The 25,426-nt window shown below is 35.9% G+C and overlaps 1 protein-coding gene across 2 annotated transcripts in view; it reads right to left on the bottom strand.

Annotated features, from left to right (window-relative positions):
- LOC127942673 (duodenase-1) overlaps nucleotides 1–25,426 on the bottom strand; it is a 91,505-nt gene that overhangs the window by 11,012 nt on the left and 55,067 nt on the right. The gene's annotated exons all lie outside the window — the stretch shown is intronic.

The raw sequence follows: 25,426 nt of genomic DNA, 5'->3' as shown, positions 1-25,426 counted from the left end.
ATACTATGTGGCCCTTTTACCCTTTATTGTTTCCACCAAACATTTTACATACTCTTGAAGATTTCTTTAGGTCTTGTCAAAGACCCAATCTCTCTGGTCTCGGTCTTGACTCGGACTCGACCCTTTCTGAACTCGGTCTTGTCTCGGACTCGACCCTCTCTGGACTCGATCTGAACTCGGACTCGAATGAGCTGGTCTCGACTACAACACTGCCTGAAAGTACTCAAACAGGTTTTGAAAGACAAAAGTTATAATGACATTTCAAATAAATGCTAATAGATTTCTATGAATTTTGCCAATTGTAAAGAGTCTGGTATTTATTAGAATCCTTGGGTCATGCTGAGAACATCGATACCAATGTTGCAACAGTCAGCCAAACTTCCTGTCTGCCATTTAGATTTTCTTAAAAAAAACTACTTTTTCTAACTCCCCCAGACCGCTGGATTTTCACCAAAATCAAATCTTATCATCTTCAGACCATGTTGACAAAAAGTTATGGATTTTGTGTTGCTGGACAAAACTGTTTTCACAAATCATAGCAAGTAATTTAGGTATGATGATCTCTGCAATGCTTTGGAATATTGAGACCAAACTGTGTGTGTGCCATTGTAAGCTTACACGGAACACACCACATCAATTTGACATCAGCGCCATCTATTGGTCAAACGTGGTAAGTTAATAAGTCATGTTACTGGAGGTTGTATTTATGATTTTCAGCCGTTTTAAACTAAAATCATCCTAAAACAGCTTTAATTACTAATTTCTGCAATAAATTACATTCTTATAGTGTGAGTCTATTGGTGTGGTTTATTGCTAGTATTTCTGGTCAGATTTTATTTTTAACAGCTATATGTATTACAGGATGTTACCCTCAAAAGCATGATGCGATTGTAAAAAGGTTTGTATCCTGTATGCAGGATGTAGTTCTCCACTCTGATGCGGTTCAGAGTCATACTTTTGCTAAAGTCATGAGCACCAACAACAACCATTAGAATCTCATATCTGTTGAAAGAGTGTATTGGAAAACTTTATTTATTGAGTTATGATATTCATTTATAAAAATGATACACTGTATGGTTGCACCGCAGTCCTTTTGTCAGTCAGACATGGCTTTAACATTGTTGAGTTAATGCCAGTTTAGACTAAACAAAACTCTTACCCATCCCAGCAATGTGCAGCAGTCAAGACAAACTCATCAGAGATTAGGAATCCACCGCAGTCGTGTTGACCAGAAATCTGAATAGAAACCATATAAGGTCTGGAGTGGGGTTTTGCTTACCTGCCGTTCACTATACCCACATGAGCTGAAAGAGATAGCACTGTTATTTGTCTTGTTCATCAGATATATCAATATGCAATTTAGTCAATCAGTCTCACCAGTGAAGGTCAGGTGTGGCAGCAGAGAGGCCAGCAGGAGCAGAGAAATGATGGTCATCATGAAGACAATCAATGTGTTCTCACTGATTAAAACACTGCATAAAAATACTTTAAAGGGGGTGGAGACATTTATCTGACCAAATGTCTGCATGACATGGAAATGGCTCCAAATTACTGTTTAACCTCTTATCAACTCTGAATTTTTTATAGAAGTTTAGATAAATCAAAAGCATTTTATTCATTTATTTTTTATTGTTTATTTTATACAAATTGTTTCTTGTTTTCCTTTGAAAAAAAAATCAATGTTACAGTGTGGCACTTACAATGAAAGTGAATGTGCCAATTTTTGTAAGGTTTAGAAGCAAAAATCTGAAGCTCATAATTTTGTATAAAGCAACTGCTTTTACCTATTATGTTACAACTTGTGTACCATTTGAGCCATGAAGTGAACTATTTTTGCAGTCGTTTACGGCGTTGTCGCACATTAGAAAGTTGTATATACATATAATAGGTTAGTAGGTTTTATTTATTTTATTTTGTTTTTTTCAAGTAAAAAAGTGTCAGCATACATTGTTCACATCTTGTAGTAATACTAGTAAAACAGTGAGTGTATTAACATTCATAGATTGGCCCCATTCACTTTCATTGTACTTGTACACTGAGTACATTTCACTGTATCTGTCAGAGTCTGTCTTTTGTTTCCCCCCGTCATCAAGTCCTGTATATATGTGTTCCCTGTTCCAATTTTCTTAGTCGGCTGTTGTAAACGTCTTCCTTGAGTTCCTGTGTTTTCCACCTCTCCTTGCCCCTCTCCCCCGTGAAGTGTGACAGTATCATAGATTTTTATTTTATTACGAAATGAAGGGACAAGTGGAAATTATTTTTCATGGTATTCAACAATAACAATATCAAGAAAACTTCACTTGTATTGAATATCAGATATTTAGATCAGTTCGCATTATGTAGTAAAAAGTAAAACATTCTTAAAATGCTGTAAAATTAAAAATTACATTTTATTTTCTATTTAATTATTTTTACTCAAAACATATTTAAAATGAAGGCGCACAAAGGAGAAGATATACTAAAGGGTACTTTTAATAATCGCAGGAGAATAAGGGCACATTCAACATAATACAATACATAAGCGTAGGATACAACGATCACGGACGATGAGGAAATAAAAAGACAGAGTATTTAAACACAAGGGAAGTAATCAGGTGAATGGAGAAAGGTGTGAATTAATCAATTAACCAAACAAGAACAGGAAAATGAACAAATAAGGAAACAGAAAGTCAATGAGTGCAACACAACCTGTAATCATTAACATTTTATTTTGAAGTAAGACTGAATAACATAGTACCAGCATAAGACCTTGAGGCCAAAACTATATCACATGGCTTAAGGATGTTGTTACCTCGATAAAATCTGGTGGCCACTACCTAATATTCCCTGATAGCACATGTATATCACGGAGAAGTCTATTAACTACAGGGTTTAAAATAAAGGGCAGTTCCATGAGGTACTTAGAAGATCCTGTAGAAACCCATATCATCCTGCTAGGCTTTTGAAGACATCAAAGGTCTTCCAGGGATCCCATCATAAAGGAAAGATTTTCAGTTACCTAAAATACATTTTGAATTCCTCGAGCACAAAATTAGATATTTGAGGGAACTGTAAAAGGATTCTTAGAAGTTCTCCAAAAGATGCTCTCTTTTCATTTTTACATTGTAGGTCCAACAAAGAATCCTCATATCAAGACTCTTGTGGCTGTTTAAAACTCTTGAGTTGAGCTAAGCACGTTTGTTTGTTTTTTTGGAGATTTAAAAAGTTATTGATGTTGCATTAAACTGTAGTTTCTTCAGATTAGCATATTAGTTTCTGAACATAGATCTATAAGAACCAGAGAATAAATATTCTTTGTGCAATTAGCATCTGACTACAAAAAAAAAAAAAAAAAAAAAAAAAAGAAGAGAACATTTTGAGAGCGGATCCAGTATACTATGTGTCAAAAATTTGATTGATGAGGGTCATAAAAGCCATCTGTTCTGGGAACCTGTTTGTACAAAGTTGTACTGTTAAAGTTGTAACAAATAAAAAAGAAAAAAAAAATAGGTTACTGGTTATCTAAAACAACTAAACAAGTCAAAACTATCAGATGTGTTTTCGTTAAGCAACACGTGAAAAGATGTGAGAGCTTGTAAAAATTTAAAAAGGTGTTTTGTTACCAGCTAGAAAAGAAAGCATTTATCACTTATACCTCACCTCAAACTGAAAAAGAAATGAATGTAAAGCGGCGATACAAACCAGAAAACTTGGTGTTTGTCACGATGTTATAAAAAGTTAAAAACAAAAGAAAAAAGATGGTAGGCATTACGCGGATCAAAAATAAAATCCATCAGACAAGATACTTCAAATCAAATCTATGTTGTACTTTACCACTAACTACAACTTTAAAAATCTAGACTATTACTGACAGAGAGTTAGATGAAAGAAAAAAAGATCTCACAGCAAAGTGTTAAGGCATCTCCGTTGAGTGATCCTGACAGCACCGCAGACACACTTAGAATGAGGCTCGGGGAATGCTCCGGAAAAAAACCACGCCTCCAGTGCTAGAGACTGCCCCCGCTGTAGGCGTGATACCTACATCAAATAGATTTAAATGTTAAAATAATTAAAATAAGTAGTTTTTAATAAATAGACATCAGTCCTTAATTAGTGAAAACTTTAAATCCGTTTAAACATAAGATCAATTTGTACTTTTTAAAGGATGTAGCTTTATGCGATTTTATTTACTTTTAGTCTTAAAAAATACAAAATAAAAAATAATAATAAAAAACAGCATTGGACAAGCATTATTTGTTTTTAATGTATTAAGTTAATTACTCTAATCTACGACTAGTCTAAATTTAGACTATTGCCTTCGATATATCTTTTATTTTTGTCAGGCTTAATTTCTCAAGCTATGACAATTAACACACACAAACACACTTTCCTTCTGTCCAGTTTGTAAGTTTGTGTCGTGTTATCTAGTAAATAAAACAGACATATGTAGTTAAAAGAAGTCGGTTTAACAATATGGCAGGAAAGAGATGTCATCTCAACATCGAAACGTGACCGTGCCGGGCATCTGGTGTGATTACTGTTGCCTGCATATCAGTTAGACATCAGCGGGTGTAAAAACATCTAAAGGTTTTTGGGGGTTTGCAACTCAGCTGTAATCTAATTAGTTTTCCGGGGGTTCTGGTGTTGTAAATGGTGCGCTACAGGTCAGCTAAAGTTAAAAAAATTGTACGTACTCACTGATCAAAGGGGCGACAATTTAAACTTTATGGCTTAGGCCTGTGATCGTGAGGTTATCTGACAGTTCATTTACTGGTCAAATGGATGTGAAATCTTTTAACAAGTCAAACCATAGAAAAATGTTGTTTAACAAAATATTACGTACTATAGACGTACTGAGAATGCAAACAGGCCATACAAATGCATGTACCTTGATTTTCCAAGCCTCAATACACACACACACACACACACACACACCCACACTTTCCCTCTGCCGAGTTTGTGTCGTGTTATCTAGTAATTAAACCAGACATATGTAGTTCAAAGTAGTCGGTTTAACAATATGACAGGTAAGAAAAATCTCGTCTCAGATCGTGCATCGAAACGTGACAAACTTAGTAGTGATTCTTTAAATCCTGTTTATCAACTCTTTGAGATACTTAATCATTGAAACATTTCTATAGTCACATCTTTATTTAACATTTTCTAAAATGAGATCTGGTTTATTTCTATATTAAGTGTAAGTAAGTTGTATTCTTTCGTTGTCATATCTTTTACATTTTATTAAAATAGGTTCAACTGATTCAGGAAGATCACATTTAACACAAAGTCCAGACACATGTTTTCCCTCTTATAAATAATGACTGATTAAGTGCAATGTGTCCAATTCTATGGCGAGAGCTTCCTTTCTACCCCCAAAATTCTCCTTTCATTAAATTTTATGTCTGACATTTTAATGTTTTTATCTGATCCACTACCTTCTATTCCTATATGTGAAGGTATCTATACAAAATAAATATTTGTTTTTGGTTGTATTCTGAACAAACTCTGTAAAATGAATGACAAATTGTCTTGTTGAAGATTCGCCACACTTTAAAATTGATAGTACTGAAAATGAGTCTGAACATATGACTGCTTTAGGTATATTAATGTGTTCAGTCCACTGAAGAGCCAAAAATATGACAATCATTTCTGTAGTATAAACAGACGGATGATTAGATGTTCTTTCAGGTATTCTATACCTACCCACTTGGAACATATGTGTCCTGTTTCAGGATCTTTAGATACATCTATGTATATGAGTTACTTTAAAACTATATGCTCTTTATTTTTCATCTAAACAAAAGTCCTTGATGTTTTATTTTATTTTAATAAGCCACTCACACTTACTTTAGTAGCCTAAATCATTGAATATGTCTTTTATTTTGTCAATATTAACTTCTGGCACGAAATTCTACATTCATAAATGTATGTTTTTCAAAATCCTCACGTTTAGTGGCATTTAAAGAGGAATTTGTGATGTATTTGAAGTCTCAAAGCAGGATTTTTGTATTCTTCATTGGGGGATTTTGGTTTCTTAATGTGAAAATCTCTAACTCCCCTACTTTATCTTTATTTATTATTTATTTTTTAAGTGTTGTTTTATTTATTTTACATTTTATTTTGTTTTATGATTTTTAGAGTGTGAACGAAAATTGAGTGTAATCTCAGACCGTATTTGTAAATCTACCAGTAATGTACGCCTTTATGTTTTTTATGTTTAAAGCATCAAATAAAAAAGAAAAAAACACCCACTAACACATCCCCCTAACACCTCCCTAATAACGTTGGTCACAAAGGTTTAAATGTATGTTAAAAGAGTTAAACAAAGTAACGTTTTTAACAAAAACACATCAGTTCTTATTTGATGAAAACATTCTACCTGGTTTTAATATTAGACCGATGTTTTTACTTTAAAATTAGGTTAACCTATACCATTTTATTTTCATCTCAACAAAAATTCCTTGTTGGAAAAAAAAAATTGTTGTTTTATTTCATTTTATTAAGTCACTCACACATACTTTAGTATTCTAAATCCTTGAATACGTCTTTTATTTTGTCAGTAGTAACTTCTATCATTGCTATATCGTTGCTATATCAATTAAAACATGCGTTTAGGCATACACAAATCTAACTGGAATGAAATGTTTTGGAATGTCTTTGATTTTCTTGCCAAAGAAACTTTAACAACATTACAGGAGAGGCTTAATATTTCATCTCAAGTAGTGCGTAGAAACGCGTCTGGTGTCTGGAATCTGATGTCTTTGTGTTTACTGTTACGACCATGTCAGCGAAGATTGTAAAACATCTAAAGGTTTTTTGGGGTTTCCAACTCAACTGTTATCTAATTAGTTTTCCGGGGGTTCTGGTGTTGTAAATGGTGTGCTGCAGGTCAGCTAAAGTAAACAAAAATGGTTTATGGTTTAGGCCTGTGATCGTGAGGTAGCTGAAAGTTCATTTACTGGTCAAAAGGACGTGAAATCTTTTAACAAGTCAGACCATATAGGAAGATGTAGTTTAATTTGAGTTAATTTAGTTTATTTTAGTTACATTTATAATTTTTATTAACCCCTAGATCTTTCAACCTCAACATAAATGTACCGAGAATGCAAACAAGTACACAAACACAACCATACAATCATAAACACACAAACACACACACACACACAAATGTAAACATTACAGAAAACATGAACATGCAAACTAAATAAATACTAATATACACTCAAACAAGTACAAAAATACACAAACAAACAAAATAGCTCACAAACACAAACATATCTATATAAGATTGAAAATGAGTTGTCCTAAGTTTTCTTTGAAACCAAAAGTGTTTGTTGGTACAAATGTCTGACAGAAATGTATACAATAGATTAGACGTCCTTTCTTACTTTCCAAATGGTGTTGTTGTTACAGGTACCGGCTGGCACCACATAAACAGCTTATATGCTCTCTCTGAAAACAGGAGAAATAAATGAGACCAGGCAAACTCTGCGTCCGTTTTTCGTCTCTCTCAGCAGAAAGAGAGAGAGAGGATTTATTAGACATTCACATTTTAAATCCTCCTCTGTTACAAACACACAATGTTCACGATCAAATAAACACGACATCAAAATGAAATACAATTTGTCTTTTTTTTCATCTTTCAGCAAATACTGAGTTTTAAGTTTTGGGTGATTAAATAAATCAAACTGACAATAACCACGGTTACCCTTTAAGTTGTATCTTTTTAACTCAAAATAAAACACAGATTATGTCATCACTTACATATAAAACATAGTTTGTTACCATTTACATATGGTTCCTAAATGCATTTTCCTCTTCCAGCAAAAGTAATTTTTTTACTCTTCCCAAAATGCATGAGCTGACAGACTTTTAACTTATTTTTAACCACTTTTAAAATATAAATCACGTTTGTTTTAACAACAGCTTTTAACCCTGACAAACTCCGTTTTTAACATTAACCTTTCACATTTTACACAATATCATACATTTCAAGAGTATTAAAACTTTACAAAAATGTTCAAGGAGCTAAAAATAAAACTCTTCAGACGTGACTTTGGTATTAACAGGTGACATTAACAGGCGCGAAAATGTGGCTACTGCCATATATACAATTATGTCCACATACTCATTACAAAGCCTATTAGCGAACATTAAAACATTCAGTGACATGTCAACATATTACACTTCAGGTAATTAGATTAATTTAATTTTCCACCAACCTGAAAACAGGAGAAATAAATGAGACCAGGCAAACTCTGCGTCCGTTTTTCGTCTCGCTCAGCAGAAAGAGGAAAATCGCAAAGCGGACAAAACTGACGTAAAGCCCCGTAGAGCACAATAAATGCCACACTACCCCCTGTTGGCGAACTCCACAATTACTCCTCGCCTCTATATAACATGTCTTACTCTGCGTTCACACCGCCGGCGTCTAGAGCGTCAAAAATCGCTCTTGCCGCTCTGCTCACGACGCTGCAGAAAGATTCGTGAGCGCTCAGACGCTCTGACGTAGATCGAATGCTTATTTTGAATTTAAAGCGGCCGCAAAGCAAACAGCTTGTTGATCTCGTGCAGACTAACCACAAGGAGGGTAAAGTTATAAGTTAACCTCATTAAATATTGTTGTGGACTAAATATTAAGATCCTTTACTTAAAATGAACAATCTCAGACACCTTGGTCCACGTATCACTTTTAATCTATTTTTTATGTCCCTGTACGTAAACAGGGACACATCATAGATTATTGCAAACGCGAAACAGCAATAATCAACCTGTCCTCCATTGTGATTGGGAACTAATGGTCGGAGCTGCGTTCTCTGGAATCCTCTCAAGCGGTGGACTTCTACGTTCCGATTGGTTGCTGCCCAACCGCGTCATAGAACATTACCATAAAGTTGCCCTGATTTCAACTCTCCTCGACGCTCTCAACGGCCAAGTCGCGCCGCGCCGCTCCTCGCCGCTGCTCGACGCCGGTGTTCTGTCGATTTGTCCTACGCTGTCAGATTTTCCTACCTCCCACTAAAACAGTGGGTACAACGAAAAATGCTACTGTAAAGTTATGATTTATTAATGTCTACACCTACCACAACCCTAATCATACCCTTACAGTACTACAAATACAGTAATTATGTGTTATATTCGCGGTTGTAGCTAGAAGGGATACAGTTACAGGAAACCAACAATAAATATTAGTTTCTACCAATTAGATTGCGTTTTTATTAAAGTCTACACCTACCCCGACCCTAAACCTACCCTTACAGTAATGCAGATACATTAAATATCGTTGTTTAGCATGAGACTAAGGACGCGATATTGATGTGCGCGTGCGCAGTAAACCCGGGTAGGAAAATCTGACAGGGTAGGATAAAATGTCAGGACACCGGCTCACATTGAAAATGAATGACTTCCGGCCACTTTGACGCTCTCGACGCTGGCGGTGTGAACGCACAGTAAGTCAAAGGATGGTGGAACCAGGTAAATTACCTCTGAACAAATATTCGAAAACATTCATTTTAAAATTTCAGAAACTACCACAAATGTGATAACACTTTTAGTGGGCATCACATTGTTAACCATGATGTTTAAAATAGTTTTAAAAAAGTATTATTTTTTAGCTTTCATGCAGGATTCATGTCAGCACTCAAGTGTTTTAACAAGAGTCCAGAGACAGATGAAAATAGATGTGTGAAGAAAAAAAATGTAAGAGGTTTTAAGGATAGACTAAATGGTTTAGATTGTTTAAAACAATTGAGTTTACGCATTTCTCTTGAATGTGTGTACGGTAACCGTTGCATACATGAACAGAACTACATAACTCATAAACGCATTGTGGTTAATAAAAAAGACTTATTTATCTAGCATAACTTACTTTCTTTTCATAACAATAAACATTCTTACGACTTTAACAACTGCAAACAAACGGTTTGGTTGGAAAATAAAAAAATAAATAAAAACATATTGTGTTTTCTTAGTTAGAATGCTTATAGTTTGTAGTAAAATCACATATATAAGCTAAAAAAAATTTCTTCCAAACCATGCTGCTTTCACACACACACACACACACACACACACACACACACACACACACACACACACACACACATACACACACACACACACACACCTCACAAAACTGTCAACAAGGACCTTAAGTTTTTGTTATAACGTTTAGCTGTAGCTGAGACCTTGGTGGAATTATTTATGTACAGTTTTGGGGAGGTTACTATGAACGTTGGAATAGTTTATAGATCACAAATTAACCCATTTAAAATCTAAAAGTTTAAAAAGTAATGTAACTGATAACATTTGATTACATGTTTTAAGACTTGTAATGTTTTCAACCGTTAATCTTTTGAAACGTGTAAACAGGACAGGGGTTAACATTAGAGTACTCAACAACTAATGACCGTCAGACTTTTCAAATCCTTCATCACTTAAATTAGGATTGTGATCATTTCATTTTAAAGCACAACCACCATGAAATCAGATTTGCTTGGAGATTAAATACATATTTAAAAACACAACAAGAAAATTTAACAGCTATGATACTGTTTTTAAATCAGGTTTTTGCACATCTATGAAGGGAAATGCCATGGCATCTAACAACGGTTGGTAAATCGGTTCAATTTAACAAATAAATATACATCGGCCAAATAGGAAATAAGCATACGTCTTTAACTCATGAAACATCTGACGCATATTTTAGAGTATTTAAGGTGGTTTATGAAATATATCAATTAAATCTGTAATCTTTAAAAATATTCAGATGTAACATTTTCATAATTAACCGCAATTTAATTATTTTTCTCACTGACTGTAACTGATTACATTTATTTTTAATCAAATGATATAATTTAGCTATATGTAACTAGTTGACCCCCTAACACTGATTATGCGTTCTAACAAGAATAGTTGGTGAAAGAGTTCATTACCCTCTTTAACTTTAAAAATGCGTACAATGTCCACAAACAAGGGTTTGCTCTTAAAACAAGCCCCAGACACCGACTTGGAAGCACCGTAACAAGTATAGCCATTGCAGAAATTTGTTATAGAGATTCAGTAAGTTAAACTCTGGATGCACGATTGACCGACTTACGTTTGCCATATTATTACTTTTTCTAAAGATAAGGACAATTATTTGGTTTCAGGACACACGAATCCTAATGCCCAATGGTTCACAAGATAACATGACAACGGTTGCTCCATTACAGCATAGTCAACCCATTTTAGCCTGTTTTAGCACATGTATATCGTATTATTGTTGAATATAGTCGTTTGCTCTAAATATGTGTTAACAGTTATTTTATTGTTGTTATATGTATTATATGTTTTTGTTTTACAAATTTAATATGTTTACCTAATACCTCATTCAAGCTATGTAGATCTTCAGGTCAGGGAACTACAATACCCATCACACACCTCAGGCTTCAAACATGCCCGTCGTGAATACATACTCATATTGTATGTGGCAACGCTCTAAATCATTGGACATCTGATTAAACGCATACGCAGATAACCTAAATAAAAAGACTCATATTCTTTTCTGTGATCTGTTTTAGTAAAGCAAAGTTTGATTCACTTCTGAAAAATTATTTATTTGGACAGTTTGGTTCAATGTACCGATTCATAGGGTCCTTAAGTCATTTTCGCAGTTACGTAGTACACTTTTTTTTTCTTCTAACAACTGAAGAGTCATTTTTATTTCTGTGAATCATCTAAATAAATGTAATTGTGTGAACACATATTGTTGGTTATTATCTTTTGTTCATTTAAGTTAATTCTGAATCATCTAAATAAAGTTAACTGTGTGAACACACATTAGCGGCTATTGTCTTTTGTTCATTTAAGTTAATTCTGAATCATCTAAAAAAAAAAAAAGTTAATTGTGTGAACACATATTGGTGGTTATTATCTTTTGTTAATTTAAGTTAGTGATGTTTGTGTTTGCAGTTTTATGCACAGTGTCTCTGTCGTTGTTTAGCTTAAACATCAGTTTTTAGTCAGTTACAAAAGTGTCAGGCATTAAGTTTTTGTATTTTTAATTCACGTAATTATGACAGAGTTACAGGTTTTGGGTGTTTTTGAAAGTGTAAGCGGTGAAAACTTAAATGTGACCGTCGAGTAACGTTAGCTACTCAAACGAAGACAAATTGTGTAAGTGTTCATTAAGATGCAGAAATGAAAATAAGCGTACAAATATTCATAATGACAAGTACAATATAACCTAAAAACACTATAGCCCCCCTGCTAAGTATACCTAAAATTTTCTAGAGCGGTGAGATATTTACATTTACTGTACATTTATTCATTTAGCAGACGCTTTTATCCAAAGTGACTTACAGATGAGGACGGTGGAAGCAATCAAAAACAACAAAAAGAGCAATGATATATAAATGTTTTAACAAGTCTCAGTTAGGTTAACACAGTACACGTACCATGGGATTTTAAATAATATCATAAATAAAAAGAAAACAGATTGAATAAAAAAAGAATAGAGCAAGCTAGTGTTAGAGGTCTTTACAAATACACACACATGCACACACACGCATAAATAGATATAAACCGCAATGTTTTTCATAGCGTTACACTTTGAACGATATGTTTCCATGACATTGTTAGCTCTTTCTGTTTGAAACTATTTACAGCAGTTTTCACCATCCTAATTGTAATGGTTTGGTCTTATGCTTAGGGCCTTATACGTTGTATTTTCTAGTTTTTGCTCTCGCGTTAGTGGGTCTCTTTGTTCATACAAATCAATATTTCTGTGGATTTGGGTATTAAAATATTGCTTTAAACATCGTCTTCATTCGAGACGTTTACTTAACATCATTATATCATCCTAGTTTATATCAGATATAAGATATGTTGATTATTAATTATTATCCAACCTTTTAATCATCAAAATATCACGACTGACTTGAGTGATCATCTTGGGCGGAGCCATCTTGGGCGTGACCAATGTTTATGACTTCCTGATGACAAACCCCCATCGTGTACATCATACAAGGGTTGAGGGTGGCTCACTAAAACCAACAAAGACCGGCTGATAAATGCTACAGTTGCCTGCTGTGAACAACAAACAATACAATAAATCAATAAACCGGAAATTTATCGTGAATTAAAACAGTACTACCGCATGGTTTTAGTGAGCCACCCTCAACCCTTGTATGATGTACACGATGGGGGTTTGCCAGAGTTTAACTTACTGAATCTCTATAACAAATTTCTGCAATGGCTATACTTGTTACTGAGCTTCCAAGTCGGTGTCTGGGGCTTGTTTTAAGAGCAAACCCTTGTTTGTGGACATTGTAAGCATTTTTAAAGTTAAAGAGGGTAATGAACTCTTTCACCAACTATTCTTGTTAGAACGCATAATCAGTGTTAGGGGGTCAACTAGTTACATGTAGCTAAATTATATCATTTGATTAAAAATAAATGTAATCAGTTACAGTCAGTGAGAAAAATAATTAAATTGCGGTTAATTATGAAAATGTTACATCTGAATATTTTTACAGATTACAGATTTCATTGATATATTTCATAAACCACCTTAAATACTTTAAAATATGCGTCAGATGTTTCATGAGTTAAAGACGTATGCTTATTTCCTATTTGGCCGATGTATATTTATTTGTTAAATTGAACCGATTTACCAACCGTTGTTAGATGCCATGGCATTTCCCTTCATAGATGTGCAAAAACCTGATTTAAAAACAGTATCATAGCTGTTAAACTTTCTTGTTGTGTTTTTAAATATGTATTTAATCTCCAAGCAAATCTGATTTCGTGGTGGTTGTGCTTTAAAATGAAATGATCACAATCCTAATTTAAGTGATGAAGGATTTGAAAAGTCTGACGGTCATTAGTTGTTGAGTACTCTAATGTTAACCCCTGTCCTGTTTACACGTTTCAAAAGATTAACGGTTGAACACATTACAAGTCTTAAAACATGTAATCAAATGTTATCAGTTACATTACTTTTTAAACTTTTAGATTTTAAATGGGTTAATTTGTGATCTATAAACTATTACAACGTTCATAGTAACCTCCCCAAAACTGTACATAAATAATTCCACCAAGGTCTCAGCTACAGCTAAACGTTATAACAAAAACTTAAGGTCCTTGTTGACAGTTTTGTGAGGGGTGTGTGTGTGTGTGTATATGTGTGTGTGTGTGTGTGTGTGTGTGTGTGTGTGTGTGTGTGTGTGTGTGTGTGTGTGTGTAAAGCAGCATGGTTTGGAAGAAATTTTTTTTAGCTTATATATGTGATTTTACTACAAACTATAAGCATTCTAACTAAGAAAACACAATATGTTTTTATTTATTTTTTTATTTTCCAACCAAACCGTTTGTTTGCAGTTGTTAAAATCGTAAGAATGTTTATTGTTATGAAAAGAAAGTAAGTTATGCTAGATAAATAAGTCTTTTTTATTAACCACAATGTGTTTATGAGTTATGTATTTGTTCTGCTTCATGTATGCAATGGTTACTGTACACACATTCAAGAGAAATGCGTAAACTCAATTGTTTTAAACAATCTAAACCATTTAGTCTATCCTTAAAAACCTCTTACATTTTTTTTTCTTCACACATCTATTTTCATCTGTCTCTGGACTCTTGTTAAAACACTTGAGTGCTGACATGAATCCTGCATGAAAGCTAAAAAATAATACTTTTTTAAAACAATTTTAAACATCATGGTTAACAACACCATTTGGAAAGTGAGACAGGACGTCTAATCTATTGTATACATTTCTGTCAGACATTTGTACCAACAAACACTTTTGGTTTCAAAGAAAACTTAGGACAACTCATTTTCAATCTTATATAGATATGTTCGTGTTTGTGACCTATTTTGTTTGTGTATTTTTGTACTTGTTTGAGTGTATATTAGTATTTATTTAGTCTGCATGTTCATGTTTTCTGTAATGTTTACATTTGTGTGTGTGTGTGTGTGTTTGTGTGTTTATTATTGTATGGTTGTGTTTGTGTACTTGTTTGCATTCTCGGTACATTTATGTTGAGGTTGAAAGATCTAGGGGTTAATAAAAATTATAAATGTAACTAAAATAAACTAAATTAACTCGAATTAAACTACATCTTCCTATATGGTCTGACTTGTTAAAAGATTTCACGTCCTTTTGACCAGTAAATGAACTTTCAGCTACCTCACGATCACAGGCCTAAACCATAAACCATTTTTGTTTACTTTAGCTGACCTGCAGCAGACCATTTACAACACCAGAACCCCCGGAAAACTAATTAGATAACAGTTGAGTTGGAAACCCCAAAAAACCTTTAGATGTTTTACAATCTTCGCTGGCATGGTCGTAACAGTAAACACAAAGACATCAGATTCCAGACACCAGACGCGTTTCTACGCACTACTTGAGATGAAATATTTAGCCTCTCCTGTAATGTTGTTAAAGTTTCTTTGGCAAGAAAATCAAAGACATTCCAAAACATTTCATTCCAGTTAGATTTGTGTATGCCTAAACGCATGTTTTAATTGATATAGCAACGATATAGCAATGATAGAAGTTAATACTGACAAACATACATTTAAACCTTTGTGACCAACGTTATTAGGGAGGTGTTAGGGGTATGTGTTTGTGGGTGTTTTTTTATTTCTTTTTTATTCAAAGTTTTAAACATTAAAAACATAAAGGAGTACTTTACTGGTAGATTTACAAATACGGTCTGAGATTACATTCAATTTTCGTTCACACTCTGTACATCATAAAACAAAATAAATGTAAAATAAATAAAACAACACTGAAGAAAAAGATAAAGAACGAAAAAGTAGGGGAGTAACAGATTTTCACATTAAGAAAAACCAAAGTCCTTTAATGAAGAATACCAAAATCTTGCTTTGGGACATTTCATTCCTTTTAACGTCTCCAAATACATCACAAATTCCTCTTTAAATACCACCAAAAGCGGGGAGTTTTGAGAAACATACATTTATGAATGTAGAATTTCGTGCCAGAAGTTGATATTGAGAAAATAAAAGACATATTCAATGATTTAGGCCACTAAAGTAAGTGTGAGTGACTTATTAAAATAAAATAAAACATCAAGGACTTTTGTTTAGATGAAAAATAAAGAGCATATAGTTTTAAATTAACTCATATACATAGATGTATCTAAAGATCCTGAAACAGGACACATATGTTCCAAGTGGGTAGGTATAGAATACCTGAAAGAACATCTAATCATCCGTCTGTTTATACTACAGAAATGATTGTCATATTTTTGGCTCTTCAGTGGACTGAACACATTAATATACCTAAAGTAGTCATATGTTCAGACTCATTTTCAGTACTATCAAGTTTAAAGTGTGGCGAATCTTCAACAAGACAATTTGTCAGTCATTTTACAGAGTTTGTTCAGAATACAAGCAAAAACAAATATTTATTTTGTATAGATACCTGCACATATAGGAATAGAAGGTAATGAATAGTGGATCAGATAAAAGCATTAAAATGTCAGACATCAAATTTAATACTCCAATGAGTAAATTAGAAATAAAAGGATTAATAAAAAAATAAATAAAAAAATAAAAAGATACGTGACAAATTAAATGGGATGGTGAGAATAAAGGACGACATTTATATAATATTCAAAGAACAGTTGGAAATGAAAGGAGCATTTTGGGGGGTAGAAAGGAAGATCTCGTCATAGAATTGAATCCATTGCACTTAATCAGTCATTATTTATAAGAGGAAAAGCATGTGTCTGGACTTTGTGTTAAATGTGATTGTTACGGTCCCTACAAAGGTCTAGGAGTTTAAAGGGACGCATAACATAATAGATGGACACGGCTGGAGTATCCCAAAATAATCATTTATTTTAACACAATATACTCACAAAAGTAACCAAAATCATGTGATAGGGAGCCCAGCCACATAATAAAGAAATAACTAAACTAAAAGAAACAGGCTGGGGCTCCCTACTCCAAAATAACAACAAAATAGGAGAAGGAGACGATGTGGTAATGGAGAAGTCTGTGGCTGGCCGCGCGTTCTTGAAAGAGTCCGCCTCCATCCATTTTATAGCCTTGTTTCCCCAGCTCGACCAATCAGAATCTGAAGACAAAATAATTAAGAAATGAGCACTACTAATTAGTTGAGGACACTGGGCCGGGGCGTACGTGAGACGCACGTAACACCCCCACCCCCAGATGGTGAATGGGGAGCCAAAAATAAAGAAATCCCCCAATCACCATGTAATAACGCGCGACAATGCATCTGCCAGGACATTATTTTTGCGAGCTACATGTTTTATATCCAGATTAAAATCTTGAACAAACAGAGCCCATCTCATTAAGCGCTGATTGGAATTACGCATTTGATTAATAAAAATCAGAGGATTGTGGTCTGTATAAACTGTAACTGGACGCGAAGAGGAGCCAATATAAACCTCAAAATTATTAAGGGCCAAAATTAGAGCGAGAGCCTCTTTTTCAATTGTCGAGTAAGACTTTTGATGTTTTTGAAATTTTTTTGAAAAGTAGCACACAGGGTGTTCAATACCATCAGACCCATCCTGCAACAAAACAGCACCTGCTCCCACATCACTAGCATCAATAGCTAGTTTAAAATCACGATCGTACACTGGGGCAGCAAGAACCGGTGCGTGCATCAGAAGGGCTTTAAGAGACTCAAAAGCATGCTGGCATTCTGGTGACCACTTAAAGGTAGTTTTTGGACTCAACAAGTCAGTGAGTGGGACAGCCACTGAAGAAAAGTTTTTACAAAAACTTCGGTAATATCCAGTCATTCCCAAGAACCGCTGTAATTCACGACGAGTTGAAGGAACTGGGAATGATGTGATAGCCTCAATCTTAGCTTCTACCGGCTTCACCATGCCCCCACCAACTATTTTACCCAAATAAACTACGGTCGCTTGGGCAAAATCACATTTGGCCAAATTAACGGTTACATTTGCATCAACCAGCCTCTGAAAAACCTGGTTTAACTGATCGATGTGCTCATCCCATGTTGCAGAGTGCACCACTATGTCATCCAAATACGCCTCACACCCTGACACCCCCCACAAAACGCGGTTAACCAACCGCTGAAAAGTAGCAGGCGCATTGCGTACCCCAAAAGGCATTACAGTATACTGTAAAAATGCATCAGGGGTAACAAATGCACTAATTTCTCTGGCACGCTGAGTTAAAGGCACCTGCCAATAGCCTTTAAGTAGATCTAACTTTGTCACAAAAGCTGCGGACCCCACACGGTCAACACAATCCTCCATACGAGGAAGAGGATGACAGTCAGGCTTAGTGACATTGTTAACCTTCCTAAAGTCTGTGCAAAAACGGTCAGACCCATCAGACTTGATAGCAAGAAGACAGGGCGAACTCCATGAGCTAATACTAGGTTCCGCAATGCCATGTGACAACATATAGTTAACTTGGTTTTGGAGACGTTGACGTTTTTCAGGGTTGACACGATACGGATGCTGTTTAATTGGCGTGTTGTCACCAACGTCAATATCATGCTGTAATACATGTGTTTGGGATGGCACATCTGAAAACAGTGAAACATGACCTTTGATTAATCTTAATATGTCTGTACGCTGTGAACAAGGGAGATGCAAAAAACAAGAATCAAGGTTAGCAAGCATCTCAGAATTTTTTAAACGACCTTGAATTGTAGCAACAGAAGGGCTCTCCATGTCACAATCGACATCAGAAAAATCTAGCAACTCACAGGCCTCAAGAACGGTTTCAGCACCGAATGGCAACACCGAAGGATCATTTACCTTCAAAGCACTAGGCCGAGGCGAACAGACAGTTGAACATTCAGCATTGGACAAGGCCATGACTGCATTAACATCACCAAGACTGCACTTGTTTAACTGCTCACGATCATAATAAGGTTTGATCATATTAATATGACAAAGTCTGCTACAACGAGCACGGTCAGGAGTAGCTATGATATAATCCCGGTCACTGACTTTCTTTTCTATTACATAGGGGCCACTGTAACGTGCCTGAAGGCTGGACCCAGTAATGGGTAAAAAAACCAAAACTTTATCCCCAGGCTTAAACTGTCTGACCACTGCCTTTTTATCAAACCAGCCTTTCATCTTTGACTGAGCAGCAGACAAGTGTTGTGTAGCCAATTCACAAGCACGGTGTAACTTGTAGCGAAAGGAACTGACATAATCAAGCAGATTTTTCGGTTGAGACTCATTCAACCAATTCTCCCGAAGCAGTTTTAAAGGACCACGTACATTATGAGCGAACACTAAATCTGCTGGACTAAAACCAGTAGATTCCTGCACAGCTTCCCGAGCCGCAAATAGCAGAAGATGTACACCATCATCCCATTCTTTTTCATTTTCAAGGCAATAAGCACGAAGCATAGATTTAAGGGTTTGATGAAACCTTTCAAGTGTACCTTGGCTTTCCGGATGGTAAGCGCTTGAAAAACAATGGGTGATGTTCAGCTGACTGACCACTTGTGCAAACACACGAGACATAAAGTTTGTGCCCTGGTCTGTTTGAATTACCCTAGGGAGTCCAAACAATGAGAAAAACTTAACCAGTGCCTTTACAACTGCAGGTGCAGTGATTTTTCGCATAGGTATAGCTTCAGGAAAGCGTGTTGAAGCACACATAATGGTCAATAAAAACTGGTTACCAGATTTGGTACGGGTCAACGGACCCACACAATCAACAATAACGTGATCAAATGGTGAATCAACAGCTGGAATGGGGAATAAAGGGAATGGTGGAATGGGTGGGTTCGACTTTCCAGAAACTTGACACGTATGACATGTTTTACAGTGTAACTTTACACCCCGTTTTAACCCTGGCCAAAACCAAAAAAATTGGCGCAAAATACGACTGTAGGTTTTGGTAACCCCTAGATGACCGGATAACGGATTGTCATGTGCCAGACTCAGTATCTCATTGCGAAAATAGTTTGGAACAACAACCTGTGTGACAACACTCCAATCATCCTTTGTGGAAGCGTAAGATGGTGTCCACTTACGCAGCAGGACATCGTTTTTAAGAAAATAACCAGAAGCCATATCTTCAAGCTCATCCTCAGAAACAACTAATTCAAACAAAGAGGAGAGAGACGGATCACGCTTCTGCTCTAAAATCAAATGTTTCAGAGACATCTGCGAGCCACCAAAGCTCTCCAATTGTTCCTTTGGCTCTTGCACAGTATTTAGCAACCGGTGCACGCTACCTTCACATGACACCATAGAATCAGAGGTTGTAGGAGAAAGACACGTGTTGGAACTAATCTTAGATAACTTTGACTCCATTTCAGGATGCATCATAAAGCTACCCTCTAAACCATCATGCTCCAAAACATTAGCTTTAGCCATAGAACGCGTGACAGCACATACAGGAAACACTGTGGGATATTTCATCTGCAACTCATCAGGGCCTTCAGAGACAAGGGGCACAGTAGTAACTTCAGGATTTACTAGAATTTTACCCCCAGCCAAATCATTTCCCAAAAGAAAATCCACTCCTTTAATAGGAAAAACAGTGCATGCAGCCACTGCAACTGGACCAGACACCAGGTCAGACTCGAGCTGAATAGAGTGCATAGGCAAATTTACAAACTTCATTCCAAAACCCTGCACCAGCTCATCGCAGCTTAAGGAAGTTTTATCTGAAAGAGGCAACACACTTTGAAGAATAATAGATCTAGAAGCAGCAGTATCACGCAAAATTGTTACTGGGACCTTTACGCAGCTGTCAGGCAATGAGACTTCACCCTTCATAATAAAAGGAGAATAAATGTCCAAGTCAATGTGTTCAGTTTGAGGGGGCTGTGGTACTATTGATGTTTTGACTAGCGCAACTGCCTTAGGTTTCTTTTTATTCAACAGAAAACAGCTGTTTATTAGATGGCCACGCTTTTTACAGTAAGCACACACAGGCCTCGCCTTAGTTATACTGTCTTTAGGACTGACATGCTCATTAAAGTGAGGGTGCATAATAGGACCACGCTGCGACAAAGGAAAAGGCGGCTTTTCAAAGCTCTCTTTGTGGATCAGAACATATTCATCAGCTAATATAGCAGCAGCCGACACCGTAGTGACTTTTTGTTCATTCAAGTATGTTGCAATTTTGTCTGGCAGACAATTTTTAAATTCCTCCATGAGGATTAAATCACGAAGCTGCTCAAAGTTCTTCACCTCTTGTGCAGAACACCAACGATCAAACAATACAATTTTCTCACGACCAAATTCAGCATAACTTTGGCCCTCGGCCTTCTTATAACGGCGAAACTTCTGCCTATAAGCCTCAGGAACCAACTCATAAGACCTTAGAACTGCAGATTTCACCTGGTAATAATCTAAACTTGCATCAGGCGAAAGAGAAGCATACGCCTCCTGGGCTTTACCCGTAAATACACATTGCAGAAGAAGAGGCCAAACCTCCGTAGGCCACTTTAAGGTCGTTGCTACTCGTTCAAACAGCACAAAATATTTGTCAACATCTTTGTCAGAAAAAGGCGGGATTAAACGAATGCATTTATTAACATCAAAATCGATGTCCATAGCAGAATCCCTGCTCAACTGTCTAGCTTTAACGCGTATTGATTCACGTCTTCCCGTCTCCTCGATTTCAAATTTGCGCAGCTCAAACTCATGCTGGAGCTCTTTTTCCTTAAGATCTAAGCGTTTCATTTCCACCTGTAACTCAAGTTTACGCAGCTCCGGATCGGGATGCGTGACAAAATGTGAAGGGACAGCGCTGATAGGAGGGAGAAACTTTCTTTCAGCTAAGGCAGTGTGCAATTGATATTTAATATCTTGTTTTTATCTTGTTTTGAGATGGGCACTTTAAAATGAGCAGCAATCGAGATCAGATTATTTTTAGTGCATCGTTCAAATTCTTCTAAATTTGGGTGAGCTACAAAGTCCTCTAGACTAAACTCCATAATGAGACCGAAAAAACACAGTCAAAATATAGAAAACACTTAAAGAGGACAAAAAGACTGCGTCAAGCCTCATCCAGCCAACAGCAAAATGCAAAACAACAGAAGCCAAAATACATAATAGCTACTGTTATTTGGGAAATGCACTGTGAAGTGAAGTGGTGATTCAGAATAGCGCACAGCAAAAACACGAAGCAAACCAATGCACCCCTCTATCTGTACCTGCCTTACACAATCTCACCTGTCTCACTTAAACCCTAGTCTTCACGCAGGTTCTGCGGCGGGTTTTTATGCACTGAAAACCAGTAGGTTTGAGAGGCCAAATAGACAACCACCCAATAGCCTACTGACGTGCTCCCGAGATAACTGCTTTCGCAGCTAACACTAACCGCTCCCCCGGGACACTATCAACACAAAAAGAAAATAGGTGAAGCCCAAAGGACAACACCTCTTCAGCCTAACAGGGGAGAAAAGGCCGCTATCAATCAAAAAACAGTGCACGAGAGAAAAAACACTTCACTCACCTGCATTTCCCGCGACAATACCAAGTAAAGGGTCTCAAAAATGAAGAATACTCCTAAACACAACAAATAAACTTGTCCATCAAAGCACGCACGCTTCTGCTTATAATGCGCCGCACGGAATTCCCAATGACTGGAAAACCCCTCTAGCAATGACGTCATTACGGTTACTCATTCATAAATAGTTCAAAAAGCTTGGCGCGAGCTGGGAACAAAGAAAGTGACGAAAAGGTACACCAAAAATCCCTTTAAGCGCAATAAAAAAACGTTTTGACTATATTCAATGTAAAGAATGACTTGAACTAGCCTACAGCTTTTTGGTACAATATAGCATGAAGTGAAGCGGCTTGCAATTAAATTGTAGCAAATCGAATTAAACCACATTTAAAACAATTTTCCGACCATATAATTTTGTTGGAAAAAAAACGTTAACTCAGTTAATTAAAAATAGTTGTGACGAGCCCCCAATTATGTTACGGTCCCTACAAAAGTCTAGGAGTTTAAAGGGACGCATAACATAATAGATGGACACGGCTGGAGTATCCCAAAATAATCATTTATTTTAACACAAAATACTCACAAAAGTAACCAAAATCATGAGATAGGGAGCCCAGCCACATAATAAAGAAATAACTAAACTAAAAGAAACAGGCTGGGGCTCCCTACTCCAAAATAACAACAAAATAGGAGCAGGAGACGATGTGGTAATGGAGAAGTCTGTGGCTGGCCGCGCGTTCTTGAAAGAGTCCGCCTCCATCCATTTTATAGCCTTGTTTCCCTAGCTCGACCAATCAGAATCTGAAGACAAAATAATTAAGAAATGAGCACTACTAATTAGTTGAGGACTCTGGGCGGGGGCGTACGTGAGACGCACGTAACAGTGATCTTCCTGAATCAGTTGAACCTATTTTAATAAAATGTAAAAGATATGACAACGAAAGAATACAACTTACTTACACTTAATATAGAAATAAACCAGATCTCATTTTAGAAAATGTTAAATAAAGATGTGACTATAGAAATGTTTCAATGATTAAGTATCTCAAAGAGTTGATAAACAGGATTTAAAGAATCACTACTAAGTTTGTCACGTTTCAATCTGAGACGAGATATTTCTTACCTGTCATATTGTTAAATGGGTGATACTTTTAACTACATATGTATGGTTTAATTACTAGATAACACGACACAAACTCGGCAGAAGGAAAGTGTGTGTGTGTGTGTGTGAGTGTGTGTTTATGATTGTGTTGTTGTGTTTGTGTACTTGTTTGCATTCTCGGTACATTTATGTTGAGGTTGAAAGATCTAGGGGTTAATAAAAATTATAAATGTAACTAAAATAAACTAAATTAACTCGAATTAAACTACATATTCCTATATGGTCTGACTTGTTAAAAGATTTCACGTCCATTTGACCAGTAAATGAACTTTTAGCTAACCTCACGATCACAGGCCTAAACCATAAAGTTTAAATTGTACCCCTTTGATCAGTGAATACATAAAATTTTTAAACTTTAGCTGACCTGCAGCAGACCATTTACAACACCAGAACCCTGGAAAACTAATTAGATAACAGTTGAGTTGCAACCCCAAAAACGATGTTTTTACAGTCGTTTGATGTCTTACTAATATGCAGTAATCACACAGACACCAGATGCCCGGCACGGTCACGTTTCGATGCACGATCTGAGACGAGATATTTCTTCCCTGCTATATTGTTAAATGGGGATACTTTTAACTACATGTGTCTGGTTTATTAACTAGATAACACAACACAAGCGCGGCAGAAGGAAAGTATGTGTGTGTGTGTTTGTGTGTGTGTGTGTTGTCATGGCTTGAGAAAATAAGCTTGACAAAAATAAAAGATCTATCGACGGCAATAGTCTAAATTAAGACTAGTCGTAGATTAGAGTAATTCACTTAATACATTAAAAACAAATTATGCTTTTTCAATGCTGTTTTTTATTATTATTTTGTATTTTTTAAGACTAAAAGGAAATAAAAATCACATAAAGCTACATCACTTAAAAAGTACAAATTGATCTTATGTTTAAACGGATTTAAAGTTTTCGCTAATTAAGGACTGATGTCTATTTATTAAAAACTACTTGTTTAATTATTTTAACATTTAAATCTATTTCACGCTGCTATCACGCCTCCAGCGCTAGAGACTGCCCCCGCTGTAGGCGTGGTTTTTTTTCCGGAGCATTCCCCGAGCCTCATTCTAAGTGTGTCTGCGATGCTGTCAGGATCACTCAACGGAGATGTCTTAACACTTTGCTGTGAGATCTTTTTTTTCTTTGGTCTAACTCTCTGTCAGTAACACTCTTGATTTTTTAAGTTGTAGTTAGTGGTAAAGTACAACATAGATTTGACAAGTTTCTTGTCTGATGGATTTTATTTTAGATCCGCGTAATGCCTTCCATCTTTTTTCTTTTGTTTTAACTTTTTCTCCCATTATGACAAACGCCATGTTTTCTGGTTTGTATCGCCGCTTTACATTCGTTTCTTTTTTAGTTTGAGGTAAGGTATAAATGATAAATGCTTTCTTTTCTAGCTGGTAACAAAACACCTTTTTAAATTTTTACAAGCTCTCACGTCTTTTTCACGTGTTGCTTAACGAAAACACATCTGATAGTTTTGACTTGTTTAGTTGTTTTAGATAAATAACCAATAGTTTTCTTAAATTTGTTACAACTTTAACAACATTTTACACTTTTCCAACTACGAAAAACGAGCATTACATCTTTTCCATCTCGTATGTGTTTATAAGCTTTTTCTTGAAATGCACTGTGTACTTTAAACCTTAAATCCCCTTATACCATTTTCATGATTTCGCCCTTTTCAGAGTTTAACAAAAAAAAAAGCACATAGATCCCAACACATTTTCACCCTCCCTCAACGAAATTCCTTCTTAGGTTCGTAAGTTCATCTTAGGTTCATAAGTTCATATCTAGGTCACCGGGGTGTACAGCGAGGGGAGGGGGGGTGTACAAACAG

Source organism: Carassius gibelio, chromosome A22 (genome assembly GCF_023724105.1).
Source record: "Carassius gibelio isolate Cgi1373 ecotype wild population from Czech Republic chromosome A22, carGib1.2-hapl.c, whole genome shotgun sequence".
In the NCBI taxonomy this organism is placed as follows: Eukaryota; Metazoa; Chordata; class Actinopteri; order Cypriniformes; family Cyprinidae; genus Carassius; species Carassius gibelio.
The sequence above is the reverse complement of the archived record's forward strand: the minus strand, read 5'-3'. Positions and strand labels throughout refer to the sequence as shown.